The sequence below is a fragment of the Paroedura picta genome, chromosome 2 (genome assembly GCF_049243985.1).
Source record: "Paroedura picta isolate Pp20150507F chromosome 2, Ppicta_v3.0, whole genome shotgun sequence".
Taxonomy (NCBI): domain Eukaryota; kingdom Metazoa; phylum Chordata; class Lepidosauria; order Squamata; family Gekkonidae; genus Paroedura; species Paroedura picta.
Genome location: NC_135370.1, coordinates 7,381,670 through 7,391,527, shown reverse-complemented (window position 1 = coordinate 7,391,527; position 9,858 = coordinate 7,381,670). Strand labels below are relative to the sequence as shown.

General features: G+C 50.6%; 1 long non-coding RNA gene across 1 annotated transcript; it reads left to right on the top strand.

Annotated features, from left to right (window-relative positions):
• The first annotated feature begins 850 nt into the window (after positions 1-850).
• Positions 851-7,690, top strand: LOC143828602 (uncharacterized). The gene is made up of 5 exons (XR_013227756.1): positions 851-1,317; positions 7,032-7,124; positions 7,244-7,327; positions 7,414-7,482; positions 7,614-7,690. It is a non-coding gene; the product is annotated as an uncharacterized LOC143828602 (long non-coding RNA).
• Positions 7,691-9,858: the final 2,168 nt, after the last annotated feature.

Genomic DNA, 9,858 nt, shown 5'->3' with positions numbered 1-9,858 from the left:
TGGTTTCTCAGTGGAACAGGCTTCCTCGGGAGGTGGTGGGTTCTCCATCTTTGGAAATTTTTATACAGAGGCTAGATAGCCATCTGATGGAGAGGCTGATTCTGTGAAGGTTCAAGGGGGTGGCAGGTTACAGTGGGTGAGCAATAGGGTTGTGAGTGTCCTGCATATTGCAGGGGGTTGGACTAGATGACCCAGGAGGTCCCTTCCAACTCTATTATTCTATGATTTTATGACTTGAGTACTGAGTATTTGAGATGCATGTCCTGAGCAGTGTGCTGTGGAGGCTTGTTCGGGGGGGGGGGGGAGTCTGCACTTTGTGCTCTGGAAGACCTCTGACCAGTCAGACTGAAGAGCTGCCTCATCTAGCCCCCAGTTTTCCACCCATGTCAGGGGAGTCTATCAAGGGAGCCTGAAGGCACGAGGTCTCTCATGCCACTGGAGGGGCTGATTTCAGAGCTCTGGCAGGGTTTTTGCGATGGGGCCACCCAAAAAAGTATTTCAAAAGTTGTGGCTTGCAAGATTTACGGAAGGGCTGAGCCATTCCAGGTCCAGCTGCTGGTCTCGCAATCTCTGCCAGGGGTCTTTCCTTTTCACAGAGTCTGCAGGGTAATGCCATTGTTTTCTTTGTGCTATCTGCCCTGACCCCGAGATCTCCTTCCTGGTTAATGATCGCCAGCGAAGAGCCATTCCCTGGATATGTTAAGACATTTGGGCCCCAGTGTTTATCTAGCTCAAACGGAGTTTGTCTGGCTTTATTTGTGTTTTGCTGTATTTTATACTTGGTTTGTGCAAAGTATTTCAATGAAGACCAGTGGTGTGTCCAGATACTGGCTTTGGTCTATTTCTCCGAGGCAGTTGTTTCGTTTTTGTTGTTGTTTTACCATCCTGAATACTTAGTTGGGTGTCATCCACAGCTTGGCCACATGAGTCCAGATCATTTATGACCCCAACAGAAACTTGGTGAGCCATTAGTTCGCCACAGAAGCCGGTTAATCGGCACTGCGCTTCCCTTCCTCTGACTTATTGATCCTGAAAGAGGATTTGCCTTCTCACCTTAAAACCCCTAAGTTTACTTACTCACTTGGTTAGGTCCCAGGTTCGATCCCCAACATCTCCAGCTAAAAGGCTCACATAGAAGGCGATGGAAAAGACCTCAGCCTGGGACGTTGGAGAGCAGCTGCCAGTCTGGGAAGTCACCTTCACTGGCCCATAGTCTGACTCAGCAGACAGCAGCTTCATGTGTTTTGTGACTTGGTCAGAACCTTTACGGAGGTCTCCCAATCGACAGACATGGTGGCACTCAAGGAACGTTGAGAGGTGAGTGTGGCAGAACATTCTTCTTTCACAGACCCGTTTTAGTCAAGGCTTCTTCTTCTATATGCCTAAAATTATTCTTTTAAAGAATCATACTGCTTTCCATCAACATGGGCAAGATATCCAGTCTGGTGTAGTGGTTAGGAGTGCGGACTTCTAATCTGGCATGCCGGGTTCGATTCTGCGCTCCCCCACATGCAGCCAGCTGGGTGACCTTGGGCTCGCCACGGTGCAGATAAAACTGTTCTGACCGAGCAGGAATATCAGGGCTCTCTCAGCCTCACCCACTCCACAGGGTGTCTGTTGTGGGGAGAGGAAAGGGAAGGCGACTCTAAGCCACTTTGAGCCTCCTTCAGGTAGAGAAAAGCGGCATATAAGAACCAGCTCTTCTTCTTCATAGTCATCATTAAGTAAAGCTTAAACAAGGCTTTTGACAATGTTCTCCGGGACATTCTAATGGGTAAACTGCAGACTGGACTTCCGGATGGTTAGGGGGAAAGGGGACGGGTTAGAACATTGCACCCAAAGAGTAGTTGTCCATGGTGTTTGGAGGGAGGCAAGCAGTGGGGTGCCACAGGGCTCAGTGCTGGGTCTGTTATTTGTCAACACTTTTATGATCTGGATGAGGGGGTCGAGGGACTCCTCATTACATTTGCAGGCTACACCAAATTGGGAGGAGTACCAACCACTCCAGAAGACAGAGACAGGCTTCAAGGAGATGTGAACATGCTGGGAAAGTGGGCCAATGAGAACAAGATGCAATTCAATAAGGAGCGCAGAGTTCTACATGTAGGTCATGAAATGAGACTCATACTGGATGGGAGGTACACTTCTGGGTAGCAGCGTGTGTGATCAAGACAGCATGGTCTTCACCCTGAGGATCTCTGGGCAAGGGGCAAATCCATGCTTTGTGCGTAAACCATGACCCGTGGACGATGCGGGTACTGAATAACTTTTAAATGCAATTTATTAGTTTAATGCAGCTATGATATAAAGTATTTAATGCTACGAACTGCCCCAAGCCAGCAGTGCTGAGAGGTGTGGTACAGAAATCCAATTATCAATCAATCCAATGAATGGTGTCAATTCCGAATGGCTTCGGAAGAAGAAAAAGAAGAAGAAGAGGAGGAGGAGGAGGAGCAGCAGCAGCAGCAGCAGCAGCAGCAGCAGTAGCAAGAGTAGGAGTTGGGTCTTATATGCCACTTTTCTCTACCAGAAGGAGTCTCAAAGCAGCTTCCAATTGCCTCCCCTTTCCTCTCCCCACAACAGACACCCTGCGAGGTAGGTGAGGTTGAGAGCCCTGATATTACTGAAGAAGAAGAGTTGGTTCTTACATGCCGTTTTTCTCTACCCAAAGGAGGCTCAAAGCAGCGTACAATTGCCTTCCCTTTCCTCTCCCCACAACAGACACCCTGTGAGGGAGGTGAGGCTGAGAGAGCCCTGATATTACTGAAGAAGAAGAGTTGGTTCTTACATGCCGTTTTTCTCTACCCAAAGGAGGCTCAAAGCAGCGTACAATTGCCTTCCCTTTCCTCTCCCCACAACCTGTGAGGGAGGAGAGGCTGAGAGAGCCCTGATATTCCTGCTTGGTCAGAAGAGCTTTATCAGTGCTGTGGCGAGCCCAAGGTCACCCAGCTCCTTGCATGTGGGGGAGCGGGGAATCGAACCCACCTCGCCAGATTAGAAGTCCGCACTCCCAACCACTACCCCAAGCTGGCTTTCAGATGGCCAGGGCTGCGGAGGCCGCATGCTAATACTCTTTCCAACCGTTTCTCAGCTATAGTCGCCTGCCTGCTGCAGAGCCTGAGCTGGCTTGTTTTGGTTGCTGGCTTCCAGTGGGCCTTCCTCCCTTGCCTGTTTTCCATCCCTTTCTCCGAGACATCTGCTGACATCATGTTGTTTTGGCCGTGATCATTAGAAGAAGACGTGGAGGACAGGTTGAGAGAGACTTTTCCTAACCGCAGCCTCGGCGTGTGCCAACCCTCTCCTCATGCACCCTCTTTCCGGCAAAGCCAAATCTGAGCTGACTTCCTCAGGGGCACTAAAGGGATGTCCTTTCACTGACTTGGCCAGGAATGTGTGCCAACAGAGCCAAACTAGCTGTGACATTTTTCGCACGTTCCGTTGGGCAAACTGCCTTCGGGCTCTCAGTCTTCTCGGAGTCAGACGGCAGCTGTTGGGAAGGGGCTGCAGCTTCCTCCTCTGCTACTTGCCAGCCTCGGCATCACCCTGGGGGAGACTGTTTGCCCAATGAGACACAGAACACTCCAGCAGCCGTTTGGCGTTCTCCCCCTCTGAGGCAATCCCGAATTAGCCCAGCTAAAAGACGTGTCTCGTTTGCATCCCTGAGCTGAAATTTCCCAACTAGCAAGAAAATGCAACTATGCTTCGTGTTACATCTGAATGGAGCCGGGAACTGACTGTGCCAGGAGAGCCTCGAGAAGAAGAACATGTTGTCTGTTGGAATCAGCGCTCAACTGGGGACCACGGAAGCTGAGTTTGAGGCTGACGGCTGGAATCCGGCAGATTGCATTTAAACCAGGAGTCCCTCTGTGCTTACTGGGACCCACCAGGGTTAGTACAGGGTTGCTAACATGGAATGCCTTCAGCACGGGCCTGCCACTGGCTTGTGTTTTGGTTGGTGTAGTGGTCAGGAGCATCGACTTCTAATCTGGTGTGCTGGGTTCGATTCCCCACTCCCCCACATGCAGCCAGCTGGGTGACCTTGGGCTTGCCAAGGCACTGATAAAACTGTTCTGATCAGGCAGTGATATCAGGGCTCTCTCAGCCTCACCCACCTCACAGGGTGTCTGCTGTGGGGAGAGGAAAGGGAAGGTGACTGTGGGCCATTTCGCACAGAGCTCAAAGTGGCTATTTGGTTGCTGTTTGCGAAATCGCTACTTTAACTAGCGAAATGTAACTAGCTGTGCCCGTAACGCACAGCTGCGGTTTTTGCGGAATTTAGCACTTTCACTTCTCGTCACTTTCGTAACCCACAGGCTACCGGTCTCTGTCTTATCGCTACAATGGAGGTCCCTTTTTAGCGCTTCTGGCCTCCCGTGCCCGTCAATCAAACTGCAGGCACACCTTTGACCTCGACCGTAAAGCCGGACTTGTCGGGGTTCCCTTTTTAAAAAAAAAAAACCAGGAAACCCCGTAGCAACGCGTCATCGTCAAATCATTGGCGCCGTTGGAACGTGTTTTCTATTGTTTTCTATGAACCAGAGGTTGATGCATTGATATGTTTGATAGGTTAATCCCCGCCCACAGTACACGCCCACAGGTTACCTGCTTATATGCACCTGGGCAGACACGTGGTCGGCCTCACTCTTTGTTTGCGTAGCCTACTGCCCGCAGCACAGGTTAACGTTGCAATGGAGAGGATTATTTTTCAATTGTTGGCTCAGATGCTTGCGGTAGTCCAGCGTATCCATACCACCGTGCGGCATAGGAGGGCTGCTATCGAGGACTACCGAGAACGTATTGCCGGAACGATGACCACCAGTAGAAGACGTTCTCTACGGGCAACCATGGCGGCAAAGAAGCACTGGCAAGCTCTGGCAGAGGTCCGGTTCCCCACCCGGTTCTGGGTGGACGAAAGATCCTCTGACTGGTGGGAAAATCTTGTGTGGTCTCGCTGGGATGATGACCACTGGATTGCCAACTTTAGAATGTCTAGGGGAACATTTTTTGAACTCGTGGAGGCTCTACGTGGCCGCATGGAAAGGCAAGTCACTGGCATGCGGCGCCCCGTTCCAGTGGAAAAAAGGGTGGCAGCCGCATTGTGGTACTTGGCCACCCCTCAGTACTTCCGGACAGTAGCCCAGCAATTCGGACTCAGAGTCACAACGGTTGGCGATATCCTTAAGGAGTTCTGCCTCGCCATGGAGGCGGAATTGTTCAGCCAAGTGGTGTGCCTCGGAGACCGCCTTGGAGCGGTGAGTGTCATTCTATGCCCTTTTCCCTTTAAATTTTTTTTTCTTGTTTGACAGATGAGCAACGAATACGCGATGCACCCCACGCTAACATGCCATGGTTTTTTTCCCTTATTCCAGAGTATGGACGGGTTTGCCAGGCTTGGATTCCCGCATTGTTTTGCGGCCGTCGATGGAAGCCACATCCCTATCCGTGCACCTGGGGGAAGCATAAAGGAGTACGGGAACAGGAAGGACTTTTGTTCTGTTCTCCTGCAAGGAACTGTGGACTTCTCCGGACGGTTTATAGATGCCGAGGTGGGGTGGAGTGGCAGGAGGCATGATGCCCTTATTTTCAGGGAATCTAACCTCAGGAAAGCCATGGACGAAGGGGTCTTTGTTCCAGGAAACCCCACCGCCACCATTGAGGGCGTGCGTGTGCCGGCGTTGGTGCTCAGGGACGGAGCCTACCCATTACGCCGCTGGCTCATGACTCCCTATAAGCGGCCAAGGACAGACGTGCAGAGCCACTACAACCCCAGTCACTCCCGGGCAAGGAATGTAGTGGAGCGTGCCTTTGGACGTTTGAAGTCACGGTTCCGTTGCTTGATGTCACGACTCCATGTGCATATAGACAATGTGACTCCCCTGATCATCGCATGTGTCATTTTGCACAACATCTGCGAGGACAAGGGACATAACATCCCCTTCCCTGTGGATGAACCTGATCCTGTAGTCCTTGAGGACACACAAGACATCCCTGAAGCAAGGAAAAAAAGGATCTATGCGGAGGGGTACAAGGTTCGGGACGCTATAGCCACCCACCTCTACAGAAATAGGAGGCGTGTTTGATTTTTTTTTTCTACTCTGTTGTAAAATAAAGGTTTATGTTCTTTGTTTAACCTTGTCTTGTGCGGTTTGTCTATTTAGCCAGCCAAAAAACGGGGAATCTCTGGTCCAAAAGCACTTTGACAAAAGCACCCTTCATGCTAACTCCACGCTGAAGTTGACAAACACAGTACGGAAGCGCAGAACAGGGAAAGGTTGGGGAGGCGGGTAGCCAGGAAGTATTGGCGACCCCTGTCAAACTGGAGGATAAAACCACTGATATTCCAAGGAATAATTTTATTGGTGGGCGGCTTTGATACATTTAAAATTGGGGTGGTCGATCGGAGCAACGCATGTTCGTTGCCTAACCGTCATTCCGAAGATGCCGAACCCATGGAAGGGCTCCTTATGGCAGCGCGCCGAGGCTGAGGCACTTCTGGAGCTGGTTCTCCAGTCCAAAAGCGTTGGCCGCCTTATGGCCAGCACCCACTGCCACACCAAGGGTGCTTACCTGGTGTTGGCATCCAAGCTGAGGGAGAGGGGCTACGTCCGGACCTGGGAGCAGGTCCGGACGAAATTTAAGAGGGTGAAGCTGGACTTCCTAAATAGTCTAGAACAGTGGGGGGGGGGGGTTCCGCAGCCCAGTGGGAGAACGGTCTTCCACGATCTGATGGTACAGATATGGGAGAAGGCTGGGAAGCCCCCCCTGGAGATGAGGAGGCATATGGGTGAGTGCTGCCCTCGTTATGTTTTACCCTTAAGCATGCATGGAATGTCTAGATGCCTCTTTCCCCTACTGTCTACATGATATTCGAGAAAGTGTTAAGATGCTGTCAACTCCCTCTGACTTAGCCCGCCAGTACTGTCGAACCACTTTGGTAATGCGCTTTGGCTCTGATTGTGGTGTGGCCATCAGCTGTGTTTTATCTTTGGTTTGTGTGCTTTTACTTATGATTTCTCTTTTTCTTCGCCCAGCTACACAATCACCATCAAAACTTGCCGTGGCCAAATTACCTGAGCGTGAGGAAGGGGAGGAAGAGGGACCTTCCACCTCAGGACAGGCTGCAGGTGAGAGTTTTATTTCTTTGAGGGAGACCCATGTGTGTGTACCCCCATGGAGCCATAAGGGAGCCTGCCGTGATGCTTCCATTTGAAGTGTGATTGAATTCTTTATTTGATTTCTATAGCAGAAACAATGGAGGCCAGGAAGCGTGCCATGGAGGCCAGGGTGACATCCTTGGAGGGGCTAGTCGAGCAGCAGAGAAGGGACTGTGAGTACTGCACCTGTGCTTGGGTGTGGGTTGTGTGACTTTAGCCTACATATATGGCTTACCATTTATTTTGAACCCATTTGCAGGGCAGGCAGAAGTGGCTGACCTAAAAGGGGAGATGGAGAGGCAGAGGCAGCAGAGGGAGGCGGAAGAACGTAGGTTATGTTCCCCACTGCCCAACTCTCCTCACACTGTGGCTAAGGCCACTGAAAAGTGTATCCATGTAAACTCCAGATTGGAAAATATGTGTGGCACTAATGTGTACTTGTTCTCCCTCCCCACACAGTTAAGAAGAAGGAGGACGAAGACTTGTTCCGCCGTAAAGTCAGGGGAACAATGGGACGGTTGTGCAGAAGAGTGAGGGACATGGCGGAGGCCGGAGGGGAAGGGGCTGGTGAGGGGAGCAGTGGGACCTGAGTATTGTTTTCTGTGTGTGTTTTGGGGTGGGGGGTGGTGGGAGGGGTCCAAGTTACATTCCCTAATTTTTTATCCCTGTTAAATATATACATTTGTTAAAAAAAAGTTGGCTTTCCTGGAGGGTGGGGGTGGGGGTGGTGGTGGGGGGGTCCAAGTTACATTCCCTAATTTTTTTCCCCTGTTGAACTGTTTTTGAAAATAAAATGTTATTGCAATTTTTCTGAGAAAGACTCCAGTGTGACTCCTTACACTCGCACACCTTTCACCCCACACTCCTAAAACGCCTTTAACTGACACCCCTCCAACCTCCAACCCACACAACAGTACCAGAATAGACACAATCACTAGAGAGGCCGCTTTCGGCCTTCCTGATTCTACAGTAGGGTACACAGAGACAGAGTCAAAAATATAAACTTTATTTAACAAACAACAGCAAACACAGATAAAGTTAAATAGACAAACTGGCCCAAACTAGGAGGGGGAGAACTTGTCCGCGGGTTTTATTATTCTCTTCCCGAGAACAGTCCTCCTTCTAGTTTGGGTGGAGGCATTCTGAGATGGGGTCGGTGGGGTGGGTGCTGGAGGTGGTGGTGTTGGTGTGGGTGGGGGGGGACGTTTACGGTGATCTGTGGAGGGTTGGCCGTTTCCATTACCACGACCGCCCTCTCCATCAGTCTTCTTATCAGTCGCACCTCCTCCACGCTTTCGCGTAGGGATTGGTTTGACTCCCTAAGGATTGCCCTCAATTTTTTCCCCTCCTGGGCCATGAGGGCGAGCATTGCTTGGTCGGCGGCCGCGGCACGCCTTGACTCCTCCTGGCAGTGCTCAAGGATCCTCTCTCCAACGCTTGTCAAGATGGAGACGCGCCTCAGCCTGCCGCGTTCCCTCGCAAGCCTCTCCTCTGCAGGGAGAGCACCTCTAGGTGGTGAGCTGGCTGGACCCAGGGCTGGTTCATCATCATCTGAAAGGACCTCTGTTGGCAAAAAATGAGAAACAGAACTGTTAGTACCATCGAGACAGTCAAAACCCACCCTGGTGCACATGGTGGCCTTTTTTGGTTCCATATTGTTAAACCAAGACTCTAAACAATGCCCGGGGAGCACATGGTTAGTGTTTGTTTGCCCATGGTGGGCTTTTTCCTTTGCCTACTTTCACAGCAAGACTCACAACAATGAAAAGGGAGCACATGGTTAGTGGCTTGCGACATTGTCCTTCAGCTATGGCTCGAAAGGAACAGTTCATGCACACTCACCATCTTGAATCTGTATCCGCCTGCGCTGGGCAGGAGGTCCAGCCACCCCACGCTCCTCCTCCTCCTGTGTCCCGGGTATGAAATCTGCGAAGAAGAAAAAAAACAGATCTAGGACCGAAGGGTGGCAAAGCAAGCTTCAAAGCTTAAACCAGCAACGTAGAGGGACTCTCTTCTGTCTCTTAGCAGTGCTGCTGCCCTGCACAAACAGAAAAGCACAAAGCAGTTAAAACAGCTCCCCCCCCCCTTATTGTAACTTAAACTTACCAATGTTTGTTGATGCCCCAGAATCACTATCCTCGTCCACCGCTGCTGGAGACTCGAGGGGCCCCGTCCCTGGCATCTGTGTCTCTGTGGACAAGAGCAGAAAATAGTGAAAAAGGAGCAAGCATACAACCTGAACCACACAGCAAGCTCCCAAAGTAGTGGCCAAAGCACTGCAGAAGGCCTATGGCTGAGGCATGCTGCAAAACTTTTTGGGTTGTTGGTTAAACATTACCGTTTTAAAAAGCCACCATAGCAAGCAGTCCACAAACAGGCTAGCATATTATGCGTTGCAACGAACACAAGGCATACAATAGTGACAAAGGAGCAAGCATACAACCTGAACCACACAGCAAGCTCCCAAAGTAGTGGCTAAAGCACTGCAGAAGGCCTATGGCTGAGGCATGCTGCAAAACCTTTGTGGTTGTTGTTTAAACATAACCGTTTTAAAAAGCCACCACAGCAAGCAGTCCACAAACAGCCTACCATCTTATGCGTTGCAACGAACACATGAGAAAACGATTCCCAAACGTCAGAACACACATTTGCTCAAAATTAAATATAAAATTAAAATAAAAGTGCTTACGGCAAGGGGCGTCTG